Consider the following 23,815-nt stretch of genomic DNA (forward strand, 5'->3'; position numbering starts at 1 on the left):
CCTGCAGGCAAAATACAGCTGCACACACGCCGCCCTGCAGGGCAGGCCGTTCACACTCGGGACAAACAGAGACAAAAGGCCAGCTGCCCACCAGACCTTGATCACGGGCCCAGGCCGGCAGAAGAAGGGTGGGATTCAAATCCTGACTTAAGCGCTTTCTCTCTTTTTAGAGGATTTCTCACTTCTTCTTGTCGGCTATACATTTCAGTTTTCGAAAACGTTCTTTCGCTTCCCGGAATTCGTATACACAGACACGGGTAGAGACGCCTACAGGCGCACGCACACAGATAAACGGGCAGCCCTTGATGTGAAACCCTTAACCTAGCCACTCTGGAAATGCCCATGAGCACTGTAAAAAGGGCTGTATGACCCTTTTTCGCACCTATGACCGTTGCAGCATCCCCACGGCCAGGCGATCCCAATTCGGGGATGGGCGACTGGCGCGTCTCGATGAAAGTTACACCCTCCCAGGGTCGTGCGATGGCCCCTTCCTAATCTTCCCAGCGGGGGTCAGACAGGCAAAGTCAATGCGGCTGGCAGATTCGCTTAACGACAGATGATTCACTTGGCAACGTCAGTGATTCTCGTCACCACTGTGGCAAAGATGCAATTCACTTCGCCACCGCCTTGCTTGGAAGAGGGAAACTTAGGGCTGAATTGTGGTGGTAAGTCAAGGACTACCTGCGTATCACAAAGCTTGGCTTTTGAGCTTTGATTGATTGGGCGGCTAGCGAGCATCTTGGGGGGGGGAGACGGGCGGGGCGGGGGCTGGGGAAAGCAGGGTTGCAGTTCCGTCGGCCAGGCTGCAAGCGGCAGCAAAAGTCTTAAAAGTGGCAGCAAAAGGAGGCAAAAGCCTACAGCACCCGGTATTCCCAGGCGGTCTCCCATCCAAGTACTAACCAGGCCTGACCCTGCTTAGCTTCCGAGATCAGACGGGATCGGGCGCTTTCAGGGTAGTATGGCCGTAGACGGCATTCATGCTGCTTGCCGCTGCCTTTAAGCAACCGCAGCGCCCCTCTACAAGCCCTCGTAGGGAATCCGACCCAGGGCTCAGCGGATTCCCACAGGACCATCCTCCCCTTGGCCTGAGGCACAGCCTGTCTCTACCTCACACCCCGGCTCTGGGCATGTGCCTCCCGGGCCCTTCCCACAACTCCAGCCTTCTCCCCTCAACCTAGCAAGCCTGGACGCCTCATGGACGGCTCCCGGACTCCATTCCGATGGAACCTGCAGGCAAAATACAGCTGCCACACGCCGCCCTGCAGGGCAGGCCGTTCACACTGGACAAACAGAGACAAAAGGCCAGCTGCCCACCAGACCTTGATCACGGGCCCAGGCCGGCAGAAGAAGGGTGGGATTCAAATCCTGACTTAAGCGCTTTCTCTCTTTTTAGAGGATTTCTCACTTCTTCTTGTCGGCTATACATTTCAGTTTTCGAAAACGTTCTTTCGCTTCCCGGAATTCGCATACACAGACACGGGTAGAGACGCCTACAGGCGCACGCACACAGATAAACGGGCAGCCCTTGATGTGAAACCCTTAACCTAGCCACTCTGGAAATGCCCATGAGCACTGTAAAAAGGGCTGTATGACCCTTTTTCGCACCTATGACCGTTGCAGCATCCCCACGGCCAGGCGATCCCAATTCGGGGATGGGCGACTGGCGCGTCTCGATGAAAGTTACACCCTCCCAGGGTCGTGCGATGGCCCCTTCCTAATCTTCCCAGCGGGCGTCCGACAGGCAAAGTCAATGCGGCTGGCAGATTCGCTTAACGACAGATGATTCACTTGGCAACGGCAGTGATTCTCGTCACCACTGTGGCAAAGATGCAATTCACTTCGCCACCGCCTTGCTTGGAAGAGGGAAACTTAGGGCTGAATTGTGGTGGTAAGTCAAGGACTACCTGCGTATCACAAAGCTTGGCTTTTGAGCTTTGATTGATTGGGCGGCTAGCGAGCATCTTGGGGGGGGGAGACGGGCGGGGCGGGGCTGGGGAAAGCAGGGTTGCAGTTCCGTCGGCCAGGCTGCAAGCGGCAGCAAAAGTCTTAAAAGTGGCAGCAAAAGGAGGCAAAAGCCTACAGCACCCGGTATTCCCAGGCGGTCTCCCATCCAAGTACTAACCAGGCCTGACCCTGCTTAGCTTCCGAGATCAGACGGGATCGGGCGCTTTCAGGGTAGTATGGCCGTAGACGGCATTCAAGCTGCTTGCCGCTGCCTTTAAGCAACCCGCAGCGCCCCCTCTACAAGCCCTCGTAGGGAATCCGACCCAGGGGCTCAGCGGATTCCACAGGACCATCCTCCCCCTTGGCCTGACGCACAGCCTGTCTCTACCTCACACACCGGCTCTGGGCATGTGCCTCTCGGGCTCTTCCCACAACTCCAGCCTTCTCCCCTCAACCTAGCAAGCCTGGACGCCTCATGGACGGCTCCCGGACTCCATTCCGATGGAACCTGCAGGCAAAATACAGCTGCCACACACGCCGCCCTGCAGGGCAGGCCGTTCACACTCGGGACAAACAGAGACAAAAGGCCAGCTGCCCACCAGACCTTGATCACGGGCCCAGGCCGGCAGAAGAAGGGTGGGATTCAAATCCTGACTTAAGCGCTTTCTCTTTTTAGAGGATTTCTCACTTCTTCTTGTCGGCTATACATTTCAGTTTTCGAAAACGTTCTTTCGCTTCCCGGAATTCGCATACACAGACACGGGTAGAGACGCCTACAGGCGCACGCACAGATAAACGGGCAGCCCTTGATGTGAAACCCTTAACCTAGCCACTCTGGAAATGCCCATGAGCACTGTAAAAAGGGCTGTATGACCCTTTTTCGCACCTATGACCGTTGCAGCATCCCCACGGCCAGGCGATCCCAATTCGGGGATGGGCGACTGGCGCGTCTCGATGAAAGTTACACCCTCCCAGGGTCGTGCGATGGCTCCTTCCTAATCTTCCCAGCGGGCGTCCGACAGGCAAAGTCAATGCGGCTGGCAGATTCGCAACGACAGATGATTCACTTGGCAACGGCAGTGATTCGTCACCACTGTGGCAAAGATGCAATTCACTTCGCCACCGCCTTGCTTGGAAGAGGGAAACTTAGGGCTGAATTGTGGTGGTAAGTCAAGGACTACCTGCGTATCACAAAGCTTGGCTTTTGAGCTTTGATTGATTGGGCGGCTAGCGAGCATCTTGGGGGAGACGGGCGGGGCGGGGCTGGGGAAAGCAGGGTTGCAGTTCCGTCGGCCAGGCTGCAAGCGGCAGCAAAAGTCTTAAAAGTGGCAGCAAAAGGAGGCAAAAGCCTACAGCACCCGGTATTCCCAGGCGGTCTCCCATCCAAGTACTAACCAGGCCTGACCCTGCTTAGCTTCCCAGATCAGACGGGGTCGGGCGCTTTCAGGGTAGTATGGCCGTAGACGGCATTCAAGCTGCTTGCCGCTGCCTTTAAGCAACCCGCAGCGCCCCCTCTACAAGCCCTCGTAGGGAATCCGACCCAGGGGCTCAGCGGATTCCCACAGGACCATCCCTCCCCCTTGGCCTGACGCACAGCCTGTCTCTACCTCACACACCGGCTCTGGGCATGTGCCTCTCGGGCTCTTCCCACAACTCCAGCCTTCTCCCCTCAACCTAGCAAGCCTGGACGCCTCATGGACGGCTCCCGGACTCCATTCCGATGGAACCTGCAGGCAAAATACAGCTGCCACACGCCGCCCTGCAGGGCAGGCCGTTCACACTGGACAAACAGAGACAAAAGGCCAGCTGCCCACCAGACCTTGATCACGGGCCCAGGCCGGCAGAAGAAGGGTGGGATTCAAATCCTGACTTAAGCGCTTTCTCTCTTTTTAGAGGATTTCTCACTTCTTCTTGTCGGCTATACATTTCAGTTTTCGAAAACGTTCTTTCGCTTCCCGGAATTCGCATACACAGACACGGGTAGAGAGGCCTACAGGCGCACGCACACAGATAAACGGGCAGCCCTTGATGTGAAACCCTTAACCTAGCCACTCTGGAAATGCCCATGAGCACTGTAAAAAGGGCTGTATGACCCTTTTTCGCACCTATGACCGTTGCAGCATCCCCACGGCCAGGCGATCCCAATTCGGGATGGGCGACTGGCGTCTCGATGAAAGTTACACCTCCCAGGGTCGTGCGATGGCCCTTCCTAATCTTCCCAGCGGGCGTCCGACAGGCAAAGTCAATGCGGCTGGCAGATTCGCAACGACAGATGATTCACTTGGCAACGGCAGTGATTCTCGTCACCACTGTGGCAAAGATGCAATTCACTTCGCCACCGCCTTGCTTGGAAGAGGGAAACTTAGGGCTGAATTGTGGTGGTAAGTCAAGGACTACCTGCGTATCACAAAGCTTGGCTTTTGAGCTTTGATTGATTGGGCGGCTAGCGAGCATCTTGGGGGGGGGAGACGGGCGGGGCGGGGGCTGGGGAAAGCAGGGTTGCAGTTCCGTCGGCCAGGCTGCAAGCGGCAGCAAAAGTCTTAAAAGTGGCAGCAAAAGGAGGCAAAAGCCTACAGCACCCGGTATTCCCAGGCGGTCTCCCATCCAAGTACTAACCAGGCCTGACCCTGCTTAGCTTCCGAGATCAGACGGGATCGGGCGCTTTCAGGGTAGTATGGCCGTAGACGGCATTCAAGCTGCTTGCCGCTGCCTTTAAGCAACCCGCAGCGCCCCCTCTACAAGCCCTCGTAGGGAATCCGACCCAGGGGCTCAGCGGATTCCCACAGGACCATCCCTCCCCCTTGGCCTGACGCACAGCCTGTCTCTACCTCACACACCGGCTCTGGGCATGTGCCTCTCGGGCTCTTCCCACAACTCCAGCCTTCTCCCCTCAACCTAGCAAGCCTGGACGCCTCATGGACGGCTCCCGGACTCCATTCCGATGGAACCTGCAGGCAAAATACAGCTGCCACACACGCCGCCCTGCAGGGCAGGCCGTTCACACTGGGAACAAACAGAGACAAAAGGCCAGCTGCCCACCAGACCTTGATCACGGGCCCAGGCCGGCAGAAGAAGGGTGGGATTCAAATCCTGACTTAAGCGCTTTCTCTCTTTTTAGAGGATTTCTCACTTCTTCTTGTCGGCTATACATTTCAGTTTTCGAAAACGTTCTTTCGCTTCCCGGAATTCGCATACACAGACACGGGTAGAGACGCCTACAGGCGCACGCACACAGATAAACGGGCAGCCCTTGATGTGAAACCCTTAACCTAGCCACTCTGGAAATGCCCATGAGCACTGTAAAAAGGGCTGTATGACCCTTTTTCGCACCTATGACCGTTGCAGCATCCCCACGGCCAGGCGATCCCAATTCGGGGATGGGCGACTGGCGCGTCTCGATGAAAGTTACACCCTCCCAGGGTCGTGCGATGGCCCCTTCCTAATCTTCCCAGCGGGCGTCCGACAGGCAAAGTCAATGCGGCTGGCAGATTCGCTAACGACAGATGATTCACTTGGCAACGGCAGTGATTCTCGTCACCACTGTGGCAAAGATGCACCACTTCACCACCGCCTTGCTTGGAAGAGGGAAACTTAGGGCTGAATTGTGGTGGTAAGTCAAGGACTACCTGCGTATCACAAAGCTTGGCTTTTGAGCTTTGATTGATTGGGCGGCTAGCGAGCATCTTGGGGGGGGGAGACGGGCGGGGCGGGGGCTGGGGAAAGCAGGGTTGCAGTTCCGTCGGCCAGGCTGCAAGCGGCAGCAAAAGTCTTAAAAGTGGCAGCAAAAGGAGGCAAAAGCCTACAGCACCCGGTATTCCCAGGCGGTCTCCCATCCAAGTACTAACCAGGCCTGACCCTGCTTAGCTTCCGAGATCAGACGGGATCGGGCGCTTTCAGGGTAGTATGGCCGTAGACGGCATTCAAGCTGCTTGCCGCTGCCTTTAAGCAACCCGCAGCGCCCCCTCTACAAGCCCTCGTAGGGAATCCGACCCAGGGGCTCAGCGGATTCCCACAGGACCATCCCTCCCCCTTGGCCTGACGCACAGCCTGTCTCTACCTCACACACCGGCTCTGGGCATGTGCCTCTCGGGCTCTTCCCACAACTCCAGCCTTCTCCCCTCAACCTAGCAAGCCTGGACGCCTCATGGACGGCTCCCGGACTCCATTCCGATGGAACCTGAAGGCAAAATACAGCTGCCACACGCCGCCTGCAGGGCAGGCCGTTCACACTGGACAAACAGAGACAAAAGGCCAGCTGCCCACCAGACCTTGATCACGGGCCCAGGCCGGCAGAAGAAGGGTGGGATTCAAATCCTGACTTAAGCGCTTTCTCTCTTTTTAGAGGATTTCTCACTTCTTCTTGTCGGCTATACATTTCAGTTTTCGAAAACGTTCTTTCGCTTCCCGGAATTCGCATACACAGACACGGGTAGAGAGGCCTACAGGCGCACGCACACAGATAAACGGGCAGCCCTTGATGTGAAACCCTTAACCTAGCCACTCTGGAAATGCCCATGAGCACTGTAAAAAGGGCTGTATGACCCTTTTTCGCACCTATGACCGTTGCAGCATCCCCACGGCCAGGCGATCCCAATTCGGGGATGGGCGACTGGCGCGTCTCGATGAAAGTTACACCCTCCCAGGGTCGTGCGATGGCTCCTTCCTAATCTTCCCAGCGGGCGTCCGACAGGCAAAGTCAATGCGGCTGGCAGATTCGCTTAACGACAGATGATTCACTTGGCAACGGCAGTGATTCTCGTCACCACTGTGGCAAAGATGCAATTCACTTCGCCACCGCCTTGCTTGGAAGAGGGAAACTTAGGGCTGAATTGTGGTGGTAAGTCAAGGACTACCTGCGTATCACAAAGCTTGGCTTTTGAGCTTTGATTGATTGGGCGGCTAGCGAGCATCTTGGGGGGGGGAGACGGGCGGGGCGGGGGCTGGGGAAAGCAGGGTTGCAGTTCCGTCGGCCAGGCTGCAAGCGGCAGCAAAAGTCTTAAAAGTGGCAGCAAAAGGAGGCAAAAGCCTACAGCACCCGGTATTCCCAGGCGGTCTCCCATCCAAGTACTAACCAGGCCTGACCCTGCTTAGCTTCCGAGATCAGACGGGATCGGGCGCTTTCAGGGTAGTATGGCCGTAGACGGCATTCAAGCTGCTTGCCGCTGCCTTTAAGCAACCCGCAGCGCCCCTTCTACAAGCCCTCGTAGGGAATCCGACCCAGGGGCTCAGCGGATTCCCACAGGACCATCCCTCCCCCTTGGCCTGACGCACAGCCTGTCTCTACCTCACACACCGGCTCTGGGCATGTGCCTCTCGGGCTCTTCCCACAACTCCAGCCTTCTCCCCTCAACCTAGCAAGCCTGGACGCCTCATGGACGGCTCCCGGACTCCATTCCGATGGAACCTGCAGGCAAAATACAGCTGCCACACACGCCGCCCTGCAGGGCAGGCCGTTCACACTCGGGACAAACAGAGACAAAAGGCCAGCTGCCCACCAGACCTTGATCACGGGCCCAGGCCGGCAGAAGAAGGGTGGGATTCAAATCCTGACTTAAGCGCTTTCTCTCTTTTTAGAGGATTTCTCACTTCTTCTTGTCGGCTATACATTTCAGTTTTCGAAAACGTTCTTTCGCTTCCCGGAATTCGCATACACAGACACGGGTAGAGAGGCCTACAGGCGCACGCACACAGATAAACGGGCAGCCCTTGATGTGAAACCCTTAACCTAGCCACTCTGGAAATGCCCATGAGCACTGTAAAAAGGGCTGTATGACCCTTTTTCGCACCTATGACCGTTGCAGCATCCCCACGGCCAGGCGATCCCAATTCGGGATGGGCGACTGGCGGCGTCTCGATGAAAGTTACACCTCCCAGGGTCGTGCGATGGCCCTTCCTAATCTTCCCAGCGGGCGTCCGACAGGCAAAGTCAATGCGGCTGGCAGATTCGCAACGACAGATGATTCACTTGGCAACGGCAGTGATTCTCGTCACCACTGTGGCAAAGATGCACCACTTCACCACCGCCTTGCTTGGAAGAGGGAAACTTAGGGCTGAATTGTGGTGGTAAGTCAAGGACTACCTGCGTATCACAAAGCTTGGCTTTTGAGCTTTGATTGATTGGGCGGCTAGCGAGCATCTTGGGGGGGGGAGACGGGCGGGGCGGGGGCTGGGGAAAGCAGGGTTGCAGTTCCGTCGGCCAGGCTGCAAGCGGCAGCAAAAGTCTTAAAAGTGGCAGCAAAAGGAGGCAAAAGCCTACAGCACCCGGTATTCCCAGGCGGTCTCCCATCCAAGTACTAACCAGGCCTGACCCTGCTTAGCTTCCGAGATCAGACGGGATCGGGCGCTTTCAGGGTAGTATGGCCGTAGACGGCATTCAAGCTGCTTGCCGCTGCCTTTAAGCAACCCGCAGCGCCCCCTCTACAAGCCCTCGTAGGGAATCCGACCCAGGGGCTCAGCGGATTCCACAGGACCATCCCTCCCCCTTGGCCTGACGCACAGCCTGTCTCTACCTCACACACCGGCTCTGGGCATGTGCCTCTCGGGCTCTTCCCACAACTCCAGCCTTCTCCCCTCAACCTAGCAAGCCTGGACGCCTCATGGACGGCTCCCGGACTCCATTCCGATGGAACCTGCAGGCAAAATACAGCTGCCACACACGCCGCCCTGCAGGGCAGGCCGTTCACACTGGACAAACAGAGACAAAAGGCCAGCTGCCCACCAGACCTTGATCACGGGCCCAGGCCGGCAGAAGAAGGGTGGGATTCAAATCCTGACTTAAGCGCTTTCTCTCTTTTTAGAGGATTTCTCACTTCTTCTTGTCGGCTATAAATTTCAGTTTTTGGAAAACGTTCTTTCGCTTCCCGGAATTCGCATACACAGACACGGGTAGAGACGCCTACAGGCGCACGCACACAGATAAACGGGCAGCCCTTGATGTGAAACCCTTAACCTAGCCACTCTGGAAATGCCCATGAGCACTGTAAAAAGGGCTGTATGACCCTTTTTCGCACCTATGACCGTTGCAGCATCCCCACGGCCAGGCGATCCCAATTCGGGGATGGGCGACTGGCGCGTCTCGATGAAAGTTACACCCTCCCAGGGTCGTGCGATGGCTCCTTCCTAATCTTCCCAGCGGGCGTCCGACAGGCAAAGTCAATGCGGCTGGCAGATTCGCTTAACGACAGATGATTCACTTGGCAACGGCAGTGATTCTCGTCACCACTGTGGCAAAGATGCAATTCACTTCGCCACCGCCTTGCTTGGAAGAGGAAACTTAGGGCTGAATTGTGGTGGTAAGCCAAGGTCTCCCTGCGTATCACAAAGCTTGGCTTTTGAGCTTTGATTGATTGGGCGGCTAGCGAGCATCTTGGGGGGGGGAGACGGGCGGGGCGGGGGCTGGGGAAAGCAGGGTTGCAGTTCCGTCGGCCAGGCTGCAAGCGGCAGCAAAAGTCGTAAAAGTGGCAGCAAAGGAGGCAAAGCCTACAGCACCCAGTATTCCCAGGCGGTCTCCCATCCAAGTACTAACCAGGCCTGACCCTGCTTAGCTTCCGAGATCAGACGGGATCGGGCGCTTTCAGGGTAGTATGGCCGTAGACGGCATTCATGCTGCTTGCCGCTGCCTTTAAGCAACCCGCAGCGCCCCCTCTACAAGCCCTCGTAGGGAATCCGACCCAGGGGCTCAGCGGATTCCCACAGGACCATCCCTCCCCCTTGGCCTGACGCACAGCCTGTCTCTACCTCACACACCGGCTCTGGGCATGTGCCTCTCGGGCTCTTCCCACAACTCCAGCCTTCTCCCCTCAACCTAGCAAGCCTGGACGCCTCATGGACGGCTCCCGGACTCCATTCCGATGGAACCTGCAGGCAAAATACAGCTGCCACACGCCGCCCTGCAGGGCAGGCCGTTCACACTCGGGACAAACAGAGACAAAAGGCCAGCTGCCCACCAGACCTTGATCACGGGCCCAGGCCGGCAGAAGAAGGGTGGGATTCAAATCCTGACTTAAGCGCTTTCTCTCTTTTTAGAGGATTTCTCACTTCTTCTTGTCGGCTATACATTTCAGTTTTCGAAAACGTTCTTTCGCTTCCCGGAATTCGCATACACAGACACGGGTAGAGACGCCTACAGGCGCACGCACACAGATAAACGGGCAGCCCTTGATGTGAAACCCTTAACCTAGCCACTCTGGAAATGCCCATGAGCACTGTAAAAAGGGCTGTATGACCCTTTTTCGCACCTATGACCGTTGCAGCATCCCCACGGCCAGGCGATCCCAATTCGGGGATGGGCGACTGGCGCGTCTCGATGAAAGTTACACCCTCCCAGGGTCGTGCGATGGCCCCTTCCTAATCTTCCCAGCGGGCGTCCGACAGGCAAAGTCAATGCGGCTGGCAGATTCGCTTAACGACAGATGATTCACTTGGCAACGGCAGTGATTCTCGTCACCACTGTGGCAAAGATGCAATTCACTTCGCCACCGCCTTGCTTGGAAGAGGGAAACTTAGGGCTGAATTGTGGTGGTAAGTCAAGGACTACCTGCGTATCACAAAGCTTGGCTTTTGAGCTTTGATTGATTGGGCGGCTAGCGAGCATCTTGGGGGAGACGGGCGGGGCGGGGCGGGGGCTGGGGAAAGCAGGGTTGCAGTTCCGTCGGCCAGGCTGCAAGCGGCAGCAAAAGTCTTAAAAGTGGCAGCAAAAGGAGGCAAAAGCCTACAGCACCCGGTATTCCCAGGCGGTCTCCCATCCAAGTACTAACCAGGCCTGACCCTGCTTAGCTTCCGAGATCAGACGGGATCGGGCGCTTTCAGGGTAGTATGGCCGTAGACGGCATTCAAGCTGCTTGCCGCTGCCTTTAAGCAACCCGCAGCGCCCCCTCTACAAGCCCTCCCAGGGACTCCGACCCAGCGGGTCAGCGGATTCCACAGGACCATCCTCCCCCTTGGCCTGACGCACAGCCTGTCTCTACCTCACACACCGGCTCTGGGCATGTGCCTCTCGGGCTCTTCCCACAACTCCAGCCTTCTCCCCTCAACCTAGCAAGCCTGGACGCCTCATGGACGGCTCCCGGACTCCATTCCGATGGAACCTGCAGGCAAAATACAGCTGCCACACACGCCGCCCTGCAGGCAGGCCGTTCACACTCGGGACAAACAGAGACAAAAGGCCAGCTGCCCACCAGACCTTGATCACGGGCCCAGGCCGGCAGAAGAAGGGTGGGATTCAAATCCTGACTTAAGCGCTTTCTCTCTTTTTAGAGGATTTCTCACTTCTTCTTGTCGGCTATACATTTCAGTTTTCGAAAACGTTCTTCGCTTCCCGGAATTCGCATACACAGACACGGGTAGAGACGCCTACAGGCGACGCACACAGATAAACGGGCAGCCCTTGATGTGAAACCATTAACCTAGCCACTCTGGAAATGCCCATGAGCACTGTAAAAAGGGCTGTATGACCCTTTTTCGCACCTATGACCGTTGCAGCATCCCCACGGCCAGGCGATCCCAATTCGGGGATGGGCGTCTGGCGCGTCTCGATGAAAGTTACACCCTCCCAGGGTCGTGCGATGGCCCCTTCCTAATCTTCCCAGCGGGCGTCCGACAGGCAAAGTCAATGCGGCTGGCAGATTCGCTTAACGACAGATGATTCACTTGGCAACGGCAGTGATTCTCGTCACCACTGTGGCAAAGATGCAATTCACTTCGCCACCGCCTTGCTTGGAAGAGGGAAACTTAGGGCTGAATTGTGGTGGTAAGTCAAGGACTACCTGCGTATCACAAAGCTTGGCTTTTGAGCTTTGATTGATTGGGCGGCTAGCGAGCATCTTGGGGGGGGGAGACGGGCGGGGCGGGGGCTGGGGAAAGCAGGGTTGCAGTTCCGTCGGCCAGGCTGCAAGCGGCAGCAAAAGTCTTAAAAGTGGCAGCAAAAGGAGGCAAAAGCCTACAGCACCCGGTATTCCCAGGCGGTCTCCCATCCAAGTACTAACCAGGCCTGACCCTGCTTAGCTTCCGAGATCAGACGGGATCGGGCGCTTTCAGGGTAGTATGGCCGTAGACGGCATTCAAGCTGCTTGCCGCTGCCTTTAAGCAACCCGCAGCGCCCCCTCTACAAGCCCTCGTAGGGAATCCGACCCAGGGGCTCAGCGGATTCCCACAGGACCATCCCTCCCCCTTGGCCTGACGCACAGCCTGTCTCTACCTCACACACCGGCTCTGGGCATGTGCCTCTCGGGCTCTTCCCACAACTCCAGCCTTCTCCCCTCAACCTAGCAAGCCTGGACGCCTCATGGACGGCTCCCGGACTCCATTCCGATGGAACCTGCAGGCAAAATACAGCTGCCACACACGCCGCCCGGCAGGGCAGGCCGTTCACACTCGGGACAAACAGAGACAAAAGGCCAGCTGCCCACCAGACCTTGATCACGGGCCCAGGCCGGCAGAAGAAGGGTGGGATTCAAATCCTGACTTAAGCGCTTTCTCTCTTTTTAGAGGATTTCTCACTTCTTCTTGTCGGCTATACATTTCAGTTTTCAAAACTTTCTTTCGCTTCCCGGAATTCGCATACACAGACACGGGTAGAGACGCCTACAGGCGCACGCACACAGATAAACGGGCAGCCCTTGATGTGAAACCCTTAACCTAGCCACTCTGGAAATGCCCATGAGCACTGTAAAAAGGGCTGTATGACCCTTTTTCGCACCTATGACCGTTGCAGCATCCCCACGGCCAGGCGATCCCAATTCGGGGATGGGCGACTGGCGCGTCTCGATGAAAGTTACACCCTCCCAGGGTCGTGCGATGGCCCCTTCCTAATCTTCCCAGCGGGCGTCCGACAGGCAAAGTCAATGCGGCTGGCAGATTCGCTTAACGACAGATGATTCACTTGGCAACGGCAGTGATTCTCGTCACCACTGTGGCAAAGATGCACCACTTCGCCACCGCCTTGCTTGGAAGAGGGAAACTTAGGGCTGAATTGTGGTGGTAAGTCAAGGACTACCTGCGTATCACAAAGCTTGGCTTTTGAGCTTTGATTGATTGGGCGGCTAGCGAGCATCTTGGGGGAGACGGGCGGGGCGGGGCTAGGGAAAGCAGGGTTGCAGTTCCGTCGGCCAGGCTGCAAGCGGCAGCAAAAGTCTTAAAAGTGGCAGCAAAAGGAGGCAAAAGCCTACAGCACCCGGTATTCCCAGGCGGTCTCCCATCCAAGTACTAACCAGGCCTGGCCCTGCTTAGCTTCCGAGATCAGACGGGGTCGGGCGCTTTCAGGGTAGTATGGCCGTAGACGGCATTCAAGCTGCTTGCCGCTGCCTTTAAGCAACCCGCAGCGCCCCCTCTACAAGCCCTCGTAGGGAATCCGACCCAGGGGCTCAGCGGATTCCCACAGGACCATCCCTCCCCCTTGGCCTGACGCACAGCCTGTCTCTACCTCACACACCGGCTCTGGGCATGTGCCTCTCGGGCTCTTCCCACAACTCCAGCCTTCTCCTCAACCTAGCAAGCCTGGACGCCTCATGGACGGCTCCGGACTCCATTCCGATGGAACCTGCAGGCAAAATACAGCTGCCACACACGCCGCCCTGCAGGGCAGGCCGTTCACACTGGACAAACAGAGACAAAAGGCCAGCTGCCCACCAGACCTTGATCACGGGCCCAGGCCGGCAGAAGAAGGTGGGATTCAAATCCTGACTTAAGCGCTTTCTCTTTTAGAGGATTTCTCACTTCTTCTTGTCGGCTATACATTTCAGTTTTCGAAAACGTTCTTTCGCTTCCCGAATTCGCATACACAGACACGGGTAGAGACGCCTACAGGCGCGCACACAGATAAACGGGCAGCCCTTGATGTGAAACCCTTAACCTAGCCACTCTGGAAATGCCCATGAGCACTGTAAAAAGGGCTGTATGACCCTTTTCCGCACCTATGACCGTTGCAGCATCCCCACGGCCAGGCGATCCCAATTCGGGATGGGCGACTGGCGGCGTCTCGATGAAAGTTACACCCTCCCAGGGTCGTGCGATGGCTCCTTCCTAATCTTCCCAGCGGGCGTCCGACAGGCAAAGTCAATGCGGCTGGCAGATTCGCTTAACGACAGATGATTCACTTGGCAACGGCAGTGATTCTCGTCACCACTGTGGCAAAGATGCAATTCACTTCACCACCGCCTTGCTTGGAAGAGGGAAACTTAGGGCTGAATTGTGGTGGTAAGTCAAGGACTACCTGCGTATCACAAAGCTTGGCTTTTGAGCTTTGATTGATTGGGCGGCTAGCGAGCATCTTGGGGGGGGAGACGGGCGGGGCGGGGGCTGGGGAAAGCAGGGTTGCAGTTCCGTCGGCCAGGCTGCAAGCGGCAGCAAAAGTCTTAATAGTGGCAGCAAAAGGAGGCAAAAGCCTACAGCACCCGGTATTCCCAGGCGGTCTCCCATCCAAGTACTAACCAGGCCTGACCCTGCTTAGCTTCCGAGATCAGACGGGATCGGGCGCTTTCAGGGTAGTATGGCCGTAGACGGCATTCATGCTGCTTGCCGCTGCCTTTAAGCAACCCGCAGCGCCCCCTCTACAAGCCCTCGTAGGGAATCCGACCCAGGGGCTCAGCGGATTCCCACAGGACCATCCCTCCCCCTTGGCCTGACGCACAGCCTGTCTCTACCTCACACACCGGCTCTGGGCATGTGCCTCTCGGGCTCTTCCCACAACTCCAGCCTTCTCCCCTCAACCTAGCAAGCCTGGACGCCTCATGGACGGCTCCGGACTCCATTCCGATGGAACCTGCAGGCAAAATACAGCTGCCACACACGCCGCCCTGCAGGGCAGGCCGTTCCCACACGGGACAAACAGAGACAAAAGGCCAGCTGCCCACCAGACCTTGATCACGGGCCCAGGCCGGCAGAAGAAGGGTGGGATTCAAATCCTGACTTAAGCGCTTTCTCTCTTTTTAGAGGATTTCTCACTTCTTCTTGTCGGCTATACATTTCAGTTTTCGAAAACGTTCTTTCGCTTCCCGGAATTCGCATACACAGACACGGGTAGAGAGGCCTACAGGCGCACGCACACAGATAAACGGGCAGCCCTTGATGTGAAACCCTTAACCTAGCCACTCTGGAAATGCCCATGAGCACTGTAAAAAGGGCTGTATGACCCTTTTTCGCACCTATGACCGTTGCAGCATCCCCACGGCCAGGCGATCCCAATTCGGGGATGGGCGACTGGCGTCTCGATGAAAGTTACACCCTCCCAGGGTCGTGCGATGGCTCCTTCCTAATCTTCCCAGCGGGCGTCCGACAGGCAAAGTCAATGCGGCTGGCAGATTCGCTTAACGACAGATGATTCACTTGGCAACGGCAGTGATTCTCGTCACCACTGTGGCAAAGATGCAATTCACTTCACCACCGCCTTGCTTGGAAGAGGAAACTTAGGGCTGAATTGTGGTGGTAAGTCAAGGACTACCTGCGTATCACAAAGCTTGGCTTTTGAGCTTTGATTGATTGGGCGGCTAGCGAGCATCTTGGGGGAGACGGGCGGGGCGGGGCTGGGGAAAGCAGGGTTGCAGTTCCGTCGGCCAGGCTGCAAGCGGCAGCAAAAGTCTTAAAAGTGGCAGCAAAAGGAGGCAAAAGCCTACAGCACCCGGTATTCCCAGGCGGTCTCCCATCCAAGTACTAACCAGGCCTGACCCTGCTTAGCTTCCGAGATCAGACGGGATCGGGCGCTTTCAGGGTAGTATGGCCGTAGACGGCATTCAAGCTGCTTGCCGCTGCCTTTAAGCAACCGCAGCGCCCCCTCTACAAGCCCTCGTAGGGAATCCGACCCAGGGGCTCAGCGGATTCCCACAGGACCATCCCTCCCCCTTGGCCTGACGCACAGCCTGTCTCTACCTCACACACCGGCTCTGGGCATGTGCCTCTCGGGCTCTTCCCACAACTCCAGCCTTCTCCCCTCAACCTAGCAAGCCTGGACGCCTCATGGACGGCTCCCGGACTCCATTCCGATGGAACCTGCAGGCAAAATACAGCTGCCACACACGCCGCCCTGCAGGGCAGGCCGTTCACACTCGGGACAAACAGAGACAAAAGGCCAGCTGCCCACCAGACCTTGATCACGGGCCCAGGCCGGCAGAAGAAGGGTGGGATTCAAATCCTGACTTAAGCGCTTTCTCTCTTTTTAGAGGATTTCTCACTTCTTCTTGTCGGCTATACATTTCAGTTTTCGAAAACGTTCTTTCGCTTCCCGGAATTCGCATACACAGACACGGGTAGAGACGCCTACAGGCGCACGCACACAGATAAACGGGCAGCCCTTGATGTGAAACCCTTAACCTAGCCACTCTGGAAATGCCCATGAGCACTGTAAAAAGGGCTGTATGACCCTTTTTCGCACCTATGACCGTTGCAGCATCCCCACGGCCAGGCGATCCCAATTCGGGGATGGGCGACTGGCGCGTCTCGATGAAAGTTACACCCTCCCAGGGTCGTGCGATGGCCCCTTCCTAATCTTCCCAGCGGGCGTCCGACAGGCAAAGTCAATGCGGCTGGCAGATTCGCTTAACGACAGATGATTCACTTGGCAACGGCAGTGATTCTCGTCACCACTGTGGCAAAGATGCAATTCACTTCGCCACCGCCTTGCTTGGAAGAGGGAAACTTAGGGCTGAATTGTGGTGGTAAGTCAAGGACTACCTGCGTATCACAAAGCTTGGCTTTTGAGCTTTGATTGATTGGGCGGCTAGCGAGCATCTTGGGGGGTGGGGAGACGGGCGGGGCGGGGGCTGGGGAAAGCAGGGTTGCAGTTCCGTCGGCCAGGCTGCAAGCGGCAGCAAAAGTCTTAAAAGTGGCAGCAAAAGGAGGCAAAAGCCTACAGCACCCGGTATTCCCAGGCGGTCTCCCATCCAAGTACTAACCAGGCCTGACCCTGCTTAGCTTCCGAGATCAGACGGGATCGGGCGCTTTCAGGGTAGTATGGCCGTAGACGGCATTCAAGCTGCTTGCCGCTGCCTTTAAGCAACCCGCAGCGCCCCTTCTACAAGCCCTCGTAGGGAATCCGACCCAGGGGCTCAGCGGATTCCCACAGGACCATCCCTCCCCCTTGGCCTGACGCACAGCCTGTCTCTACCTCACACACCGGCTCTGGGCATGTGCCTCTCGGGCTCTTCCCACAACTCCAGCCTTCTCCCCTCAACCTAGCAAGCCTGGACGCCTCATGGACAGCTCCCGGACTCCATTCCGATGGAACCTGCAGGCAAAATACAGCTGCCACACACGCCGCCCTGCAGGGCAGGCCGTTCACACTCGGGACAAACAGAGACAAAAGGCCAGCTGCCCACCAGACCTTGATCACGGGCCCAGGCCAGCAGAAGAAGGGTGGGATTCAAATCCTGACTTAAGCGCTTTCTCTCTTTTTAGAGGATTTCTCACTTCTTCTTGTCGGCTATACATTTCAGTTTTCGAAAACGTTCTTTCGCTTCCCGGAATTCGCATACACAGACACGGGTAGAGACGCCTACAGGCGCACGCACACAGATAAACGGGCAGCCCTTGATGTGAAACCCTTAACCTAGCCACTCTGGAAATGCCCATGAGCACTGTAAAAAGGGCTGTATGACCCTTTTTCGCACCTATGACCGTTGCAGCATCCCCACGGCCAGGCGATCCCAATTGGGATGGGCGACTGGCGCGTCTCGATGAAAGTTACACCTCCCAGGGTCGTGCGATGGCCCTTCCTAATCTTCCCAGCGGGCGTCCGACAGGCAAAGTCAATGCGGCTGGCAGATTCGCAACGACAGATGATTCACTTGGCAACGGCAGTGATTCTCGTCACCACTGTGGCAAAGATGCAATTCACTTCACCACCGCCTTGCTTGGAAGAGGGAAACTTAGGGCTGAATTGTGGTGGTAAGTCAAGGACTACCTGCGTATCACAAAGCTTGGCTTTTGAGCTTTGATTGATTGGGCGGCTAGCGAGCATCTTGGGGGAGACGGGCGGGGCGGGGCTGGGGAAAGCAGGGTTGCAGTTCCGTCAGCCAGGCTGCAAGCGGCAGCAAAAGTCTTAAAAGTGGCAGCAAAAGGAGGCAAAAGCCTACAGCACCCGGTATTCCCAGGCGGTCTCCCATCCAAGTACTAACCAGGCCTGACCCTGCTTAGCTTCCGAGATCAGACGGGATCGGGCGCTTTCAGGGTAGTATGGCCGTAGACGGCATTCAAGCTGCTTGCCGCTGCCTTTAAGCAACCCGCAGCGCCCCCTCTACAAGCCCTCGTAGGGAATCCGACCCAGGGGCTCAGCGGATTCCCACAGGACCATCCCTCCCCCTTGGCCTGACGCACAGCCTGTCTCTACCTCACACACCGGCTCTGGGCATGTGCCTCTCGGGCTCTTCCCACAACTCCAGCCTTCTCCCCTCAACCTAGCAAGCCTGGACGCCTCATGGACGGCTCCCGGACTCCATTCCGATGGAACCTGCAGGCAAAATACAGCTGCCACACACGCCGCCCTGCAGGGCAGGCCGTTCACACTCGGGACAAACAGAGACAAAAGGCCAGCTGCCCACCAGACCTTGATCACGGGCCCAGGCCGGCAGAAGAAGGGTGGGATTCAAATCCTGACTTAAGCGCTTTCTCTCTTTTTAGAGGATTTCTCACTTCTTCTTGTCGGCTATACATTTCAGTTTTCGAAAACGTTCTTTCGCTTCCCGGAATTCGCATACACAGACACGGGTAGAGACGCCTACAGGCGCACGCACACAGATAAACGGGCAGCCCTTGATGTGAAACCCTTAACCTAGCCACTCTGGAAATGCCCATGAGCACTGTAAAAAGGGCTGTATGACCCTTTTTCGCACCTATGACCGTTGCAGCATCCCCACGGCCAGGCGATCCCAATTCGGGGATGGGCGACTGGCGCGTCTCGATGAAAGTTACACCCTCCCAGGGTCGTGCGATGGCTCCTTCCTAATCTTCCCAGCGGGCGTCCGACAGGCAAAGTCAATGCGGCTGGCAGATTCGCTTAACGACAGATGATTCACTTGGCAACGGCAGTGATTCTCGTCACCACTGTGGCAAAGATGCAATTCACTTCGCCACCGCCTTGCTTGGAAGAGGGAAACTTAGGGCTGAATTGTGGTGGTAAGTCAAGGACTACCTGCGTATCACAAAGCTTGGCTTTTGAGTTTTGATTGATTGGGCGGCTATCGAGCATCTTGGGGGGTGGGGAGACGGGCGGGGCGGGGGCTGGGGAAAGCAGGGTTGCAGTTCCGTCGGCCAGGCTGCAAGCGGCAGCAAAAGTCTTAAAAGTGGCAGCAAAAGGAGGCAAAAGCCTACAGCACCCGGTATTCCCAGGCGGTCTCCCATCCAAGTACTAACCAGGCCTGACCCTGCTTAGCTTCCGAGATCAGACGGGATCGGGCGCTTTCAGGGTAGTATGGCCGTAGACGGCATTCAAGCTGCTTGCCGCTGCCTTTAAGCAACCCGCAGCGCCCCCTCTACAAGCCCTCGTAGGGAATCCGACCCAGGGGCTCAGCGGATTCCCACAGGACCATCCCTCCCCCTTGGCCTGACGCACAGCCTGTCTCTACCTCACACACCGGCTCTGGGCATGTGCCTCTCGGGCTCTTCCCACAACTCCAGCCTTCTCCCCTCAACCTAGCAAGCCTGGACGCCTCATGGACGGCTCCCGGACTCCATTCCGATGGAACCTGCAGGCAAAATACAGCTGCCACACACGCCGCCTGGCAGGGCAGGCCGTTCACACTGGACAAACAGAGACAAAAGGCCAGCTGCCCACCAGACCTTGATCACGGGCCCAGGCCGGCAGAAGAAGGTGGGATTCAAATCCTGACTTAAGCGCTTTCTCTCTTTTAGAGGATTTCTCACTTCTTCTTGTCGGCTATACATTTCAGTTTTCAAAACGTTCTTTCGCTTCCCGAATTCGCATACACAGACACGGGTAGAGACGCCTACAGGCGCGCACACAGATAAACGGGCAGCCCTTGATGTGAAACCCTTAACCTAGCCACTCTGGAAATGCCCATGAGCACTGTAAAAAGGGCTGTATGACCCTTTTTCGCACCTATGACCGTTGCAGCATCCCCACGGCCAGGCGATCCCAATTGGGATGGGCGACTGGCGCGTCTCGATGAAAGTTACACCTCCCAGGGTCGTGCGATGGCTCCTTCCTAATCTTCCCAGCGGGCGTCCGACAGGCAAAGTCAATGCGGCTGGCAGATTCGCTTAACGACAGATGATTCACTTGGCAACGGCAGTGATTCTCGTCACCACTGTGGCAAAGATGCAATTCACTTCGCCACCGCCTTGCTTGGAAGAGGGAAACTTAGGGCTGAATTGTGGTGGTAAGTCAAGGACTACCTGCGTATCACAAAGCTTGGCTTTTGAGCTTTGATTGATTGGGCGGGTAGCGAGCATCTTGGGGGAGACAGGCGGGGCGGGGCTGGGGAAAGCAGGGTTGCAGTTCCGTCGGCCAGGCTGCAAGCGGCAGCAAAAGTCTTAAAAGTGGCAGCAAAAGGAGGCAAAAGCCTACAGCACCCGGTATTCCCAGGCGGTCTCCCATCCAAGTACTAACCAGGCCTGACCCTGCTTAGCTTCCGAGATCAGACGGGATCGGGCGCTTTCAGGGTAGTATGGCCGTAGACGGCTTTCAAGCTGCTTGCCGCTGCCTTTAAGCAACCCACACCGCCCCCTCTACAAGCCCTCGTAGGGAATCCGACCCAGGGGCTCAGCGGATTCCACAGGACCATCCCTCCCCTTGGCCTGACGCACAGCCTGTCTCTACCTCACACACCGGCTCTGGGCATGTGCCTCTCGGCTCTTCCCACAACTCCAGCCTTCTCCCTCAACCTAGCAAGCCTGACGCCTCATGGACGGCTCCCGGACTCCATTCCGATGGAACCTGCAGGCAAAATACAGCTGCCACACACGCCGCCCTGCAGGGCAGGCCGTTCACACTGGACAAACAGAGACAAAAGGCCAGCTGCCCACCAGACCTTGATCACGGGCCCAGGCCGGCAGAAGAAGGGTGGGATTCAAATCCTGACTTAAGCGCTTTCTCTCTTTTTAGAGGATTTCTCACTTCTTCTTGTCGGCTATACATTTCAGTTTTCGAAAACGTTCTTTCGCTTCCCGGAATTCGCATACACAGACACGGGTAGAGACGCCTACAGGCGCACGCACACAGATAAACGGGCAGCCCTTGATGTGAAACCATTAACCTAGCCACTCTGGAAATGCCCATGAGCACTGTAAAAAGGGCTGTATGACCCTTTTTCGCACCTATGACCGTTGCAGCATCCCCACGGCCAGGCGATCCCAATTCGGGGATGGGCGACTGGCGCGTCTCGATGAAAGTTACACCCTCCCAGGGTCGTGCGATGGCCCCTTCCTAATCTTCCCAGCGGGCGTCCGACAGGCAAAGTCAATGCGGCTGGCAGATTCGCTTAACGACAGATGATTCACTTGGCAACGGCAGTGATTCTCGTCACCACTGTGGCAAAGATGCAATTCACTTCGCCACCGCCTTGCTTGGAAGAGGGAAACTTAGGGCTGAATTGTGGTGGTAAGTCAAGGACTACCTGGGTATCACACAGCTTGGCTTTTGAGTTTTGATTGATTGGGCGGCTATCGAGCATCTTGGGGGGTGGGGAGACGGGCGGGGCGGGGGCTGGGGAAAGCAGGGTTGCAGTTCCGTCGGCCAGGCTGCAAGCGGCAGCAAAAGTCTTAAAAGTGGCAGCAAAAGGAGGCAAAAGCCTACAGCACCCGGTATTCCCAGGCGGTCTCCCATCCAAGTACTAACCAGGCCTGACCCTGCTTAGCTTCCGAGATCAGACGGGATCGGGCGCTTTCAGGGTAGTATGGCCGTAGACGGCATTCAAGCTGCTTGCCGCTGCCTTTAAGCAACCCGCAGCGCCCCCTCTACAAGCCCTCGTAGGGAATCCGACCCAGGGGCTCAGCGGATTCCCACAGGACCATCCCTCCCCCTTGGCCTGACGCACAGCCTGTCTCTACCTCACACACCGGCTCTGGGCATGTGCCTCTCGGGCTCTTCCCACAACTCCAGCCTTCTCCCCTCAACCTAGCAAGCCTGGACGCCTCATGGACAGCTCCCGGACTCCATTCCGATGGAACCTGCAGGCAAAATACAGCTGCCACACACGCCGCCCTGTAGGGCAGGCCGTTCACACTCAGGACAAACAGAGACAAAAGGCCAATTCTGTCACACTCATGCATATACACACAGATTCCATGGATTTAAGGAGTGTTCATTAAGGCTTTGGAGCTTCTATTTCTATTCCACAGGAATTCGCCATGTTAGCACTTATTGAATCAAATAAGTTCTTTAAGCTACTCAAATGTAGCTAGCAAGTACAGTCCACTAGGCAAAAGCAAGTTCCTAAAGAAATGGTCAGTTCCAAGAGAAAGGCAAATTCGCAGGGAAGTGCACGTTAAGTCAATGTAAGGGAAGGGATAGGCAGCAGCTGAAGACATACAACCCTAAGTTTAAGGGAAGAACACACAGGAAAGAAATGAACAGGTTGTTTTCATCATCATCTGTCTACTGTGCTAAATAGCCATAATCTGGTTGACCTTCACTGCTCCTGCCTTTTCTCTGCACTATGTGTTCTTGGATCAGGTGCAATAAGCAGTTCCTCTTCCTCATTGCTGACTGACTGCAGCTGCATTTTTGCCCACCTTAAGTCTCAGGGCTGTCCTGCTGCAGCTGGGCTTTAGCAAAATCACTCTAAGCCTGCTGCTTGGAGCCATTGACCAATTTCCCTCCTAATGTTTCTGGAAGTGGTTTATCGTCCTCTGAGTTGACATTTGGAATGGTGTCTATGGGAGTCATCACATATGGCTGCAGACCAGGGGTGTCAAACTGATGGTCCATGGGCTGGATGCGTCATGCATAGGCCACACCCACCCCAGCGCCACAAATGGGGGAAATGTCATAAAACGTCATGTGACAGCAATGTGATGTTGGAAGTTTGACACCTGTGCTGTAGATGTGCTCAGGCTACTTGCTGCTGCTTTTATGCAATCTATAGGGTCACTCATTTTCCTTGCCTTCTTTCAGGCTCATCCTTCCTCCTTTGTCTACTGCTGCTGCAGCCACTCAGCCTGTCTCAAGTGCACTCACCGCAATTCTGGGGCTGTGCGTCTTGTGCTCTGCCAAAACCTCCATCCTTTTTCTTTTGGGATCTTTAACATTTTTTTAAAAAAGTCTTTTATCTGTTTCTGTATTTCACATATACAGTACATATCTATTGTGGTAACCCCCGAATTACAACTATTCATTTAGGGAACCATTGTAATTTACAGAGATAATGAAAAAATTGACTTATTGTTTTCGAGTATTGATTATCATCCCCATGGACGCCCTGCAACTGACTCATATTTATGATAGTTGCAGGGTCCTGGTTCACATGATCACCTTTTATGGCCTTCTTACAACTAAACAGGCAAGCCAGATTCATTTAACAACCATGTTAGTACCTTAAGAACTACAGTGGCTCACTTATGAAATGTGGGAAGAAATGTCATAAAACAGGGAAAAACCCACTTAGGAACTGTCTTGTTTAGCAAGATAAATTTTGGGCTCCACTGTAGTCATAATTTGAGGACTATTTGTACAGACACATACAGTATACACATACAGAGTTCTCAACTGTCAACCCTCTGTGACTGTCCAATTTATAACAGCAGTTTAAATATCCCTCTAAAATTTCTTTCTAAGTTACAGGTTTTTAAAAAACGTTTAATATTTGTTCATGATAATGATTTCAAAAAAATTGGAGATATGAAAGGAATGTTTCATGGGCATGATAAAGGACCAAAATGGCAGGGACCTAACAGAGGCAGAAGAGACTAAGAAGAGATGGCAAAATTA

General features: G+C 55.8%; 18 non-coding genes across 18 annotated transcripts; all 18 read right to left on the reverse strand.

Moving 5' to 3' along the window:
* Positions 1-851: 851 nt before the first annotated feature.
* Positions 852-970, reverse strand: LOC131201536 (5S ribosomal RNA). Its single transcript, XR_009155902.1, has one exon. It is a non-coding gene; the product is annotated as a 5S ribosomal RNA (ribosomal RNA).
* Positions 971-2,073: 1,103 nt separating this feature from the next.
* LOC131201538 (5S ribosomal RNA) lies at positions 2,074-2,192 on the reverse strand. Its single transcript, XR_009155904.1, has one exon. It is a non-coding gene; the product is annotated as a 5S ribosomal RNA (ribosomal RNA).
* Positions 2,193-3,290: 1,098 nt separating this feature from the next.
* On the reverse strand, positions 3,291-3,409 carry LOC131201562 (5S ribosomal RNA). The gene has a single exon (XR_009155927.1). It is a non-coding gene; the product is annotated as a 5S ribosomal RNA (ribosomal RNA).
* Positions 3,410-4,511: 1,102 nt separating this feature from the next.
* Positions 4,512-4,630, reverse strand: LOC131201539 (5S ribosomal RNA). Its single transcript, XR_009155905.1, has one exon. It is a non-coding gene; the product is annotated as a 5S ribosomal RNA (ribosomal RNA).
* A 1,110-nt stretch (positions 4,631-5,740) lies between these two features.
* On the reverse strand, positions 5,741-5,859 carry LOC131201540 (5S ribosomal RNA). Its single transcript, XR_009155906.1, has one exon. It is a non-coding gene; the product is annotated as a 5S ribosomal RNA (ribosomal RNA).
* Positions 5,860-6,967: 1,108 nt separating this feature from the next.
* LOC131201541 (5S ribosomal RNA) lies at positions 6,968-7,086 on the reverse strand. The gene has a single exon (XR_009155907.1). It is a non-coding gene; the product is annotated as a 5S ribosomal RNA (ribosomal RNA).
* Positions 7,087-8,193: 1,107 nt separating this feature from the next.
* On the reverse strand, positions 8,194-8,312 carry LOC131201542 (5S ribosomal RNA). Its single transcript, XR_009155908.1, has one exon. It is a non-coding gene; the product is annotated as a 5S ribosomal RNA (ribosomal RNA).
* Positions 8,313-9,420: 1,108 nt separating this feature from the next.
* Positions 9,421-9,539, reverse strand: LOC131201559 (5S ribosomal RNA). The gene has a single exon (XR_009155924.1). It is a non-coding gene; the product is annotated as a 5S ribosomal RNA (ribosomal RNA).
* A 1,112-nt stretch (positions 9,540-10,651) lies between these two features.
* On the reverse strand, positions 10,652-10,770 carry LOC131201543 (5S ribosomal RNA). Its single transcript, XR_009155909.1, has one exon. It is a non-coding gene; the product is annotated as a 5S ribosomal RNA (ribosomal RNA).
* Positions 10,771-11,878: 1,108 nt separating this feature from the next.
* On the reverse strand, positions 11,879-11,997 carry LOC131201544 (5S ribosomal RNA). The gene has a single exon (XR_009155910.1). It is a non-coding gene; the product is annotated as a 5S ribosomal RNA (ribosomal RNA).
* A 1,105-nt stretch (positions 11,998-13,102) lies between these two features.
* Positions 13,103-13,221, reverse strand: LOC131201560 (5S ribosomal RNA). Its single transcript, XR_009155925.1, has one exon. It is a non-coding gene; the product is annotated as a 5S ribosomal RNA (ribosomal RNA).
* Positions 13,222-14,321: 1,100 nt separating this feature from the next.
* On the reverse strand, positions 14,322-14,440 carry LOC131201545 (5S ribosomal RNA). Its single transcript, XR_009155911.1, has one exon. It is a non-coding gene; the product is annotated as a 5S ribosomal RNA (ribosomal RNA).
* A 1,104-nt stretch (positions 14,441-15,544) lies between these two features.
* LOC131201546 (5S ribosomal RNA) lies at positions 15,545-15,663 on the reverse strand. Its single transcript, XR_009155912.1, has one exon. It is a non-coding gene; the product is annotated as a 5S ribosomal RNA (ribosomal RNA).
* A 1,114-nt stretch (positions 15,664-16,777) lies between these two features.
* Positions 16,778-16,896, reverse strand: LOC131201547 (5S ribosomal RNA). Its single transcript, XR_009155913.1, has one exon. It is a non-coding gene; the product is annotated as a 5S ribosomal RNA (ribosomal RNA).
* A 1,102-nt stretch (positions 16,897-17,998) lies between these two features.
* LOC131201549 (5S ribosomal RNA) lies at positions 17,999-18,117 on the reverse strand. Its single transcript, XR_009155915.1, has one exon. It is a non-coding gene; the product is annotated as a 5S ribosomal RNA (ribosomal RNA).
* A 1,115-nt stretch (positions 18,118-19,232) lies between these two features.
* On the reverse strand, positions 19,233-19,351 carry LOC131201550 (5S ribosomal RNA). Its single transcript, XR_009155916.1, has one exon. It is a non-coding gene; the product is annotated as a 5S ribosomal RNA (ribosomal RNA).
* Positions 19,352-20,448: 1,097 nt separating this feature from the next.
* Positions 20,449-20,567, reverse strand: LOC131201552 (5S ribosomal RNA). The gene has a single exon (XR_009155917.1). It is a non-coding gene; the product is annotated as a 5S ribosomal RNA (ribosomal RNA).
* Positions 20,568-21,675: 1,108 nt separating this feature from the next.
* Positions 21,676-21,794, reverse strand: LOC131201553 (5S ribosomal RNA). The gene has a single exon (XR_009155918.1). It is a non-coding gene; the product is annotated as a 5S ribosomal RNA (ribosomal RNA).
* Between the last annotated feature and the right edge of the window lie 2,021 nt (positions 21,795-23,815).

Source organism: Ahaetulla prasina, chromosome 6 (assembly GCF_028640845.1).
Source record: "Ahaetulla prasina isolate Xishuangbanna chromosome 6, ASM2864084v1, whole genome shotgun sequence".
Lineage (NCBI taxonomy): Eukaryota > Metazoa > Chordata > Lepidosauria > Squamata > Colubridae > Ahaetulla > Ahaetulla prasina.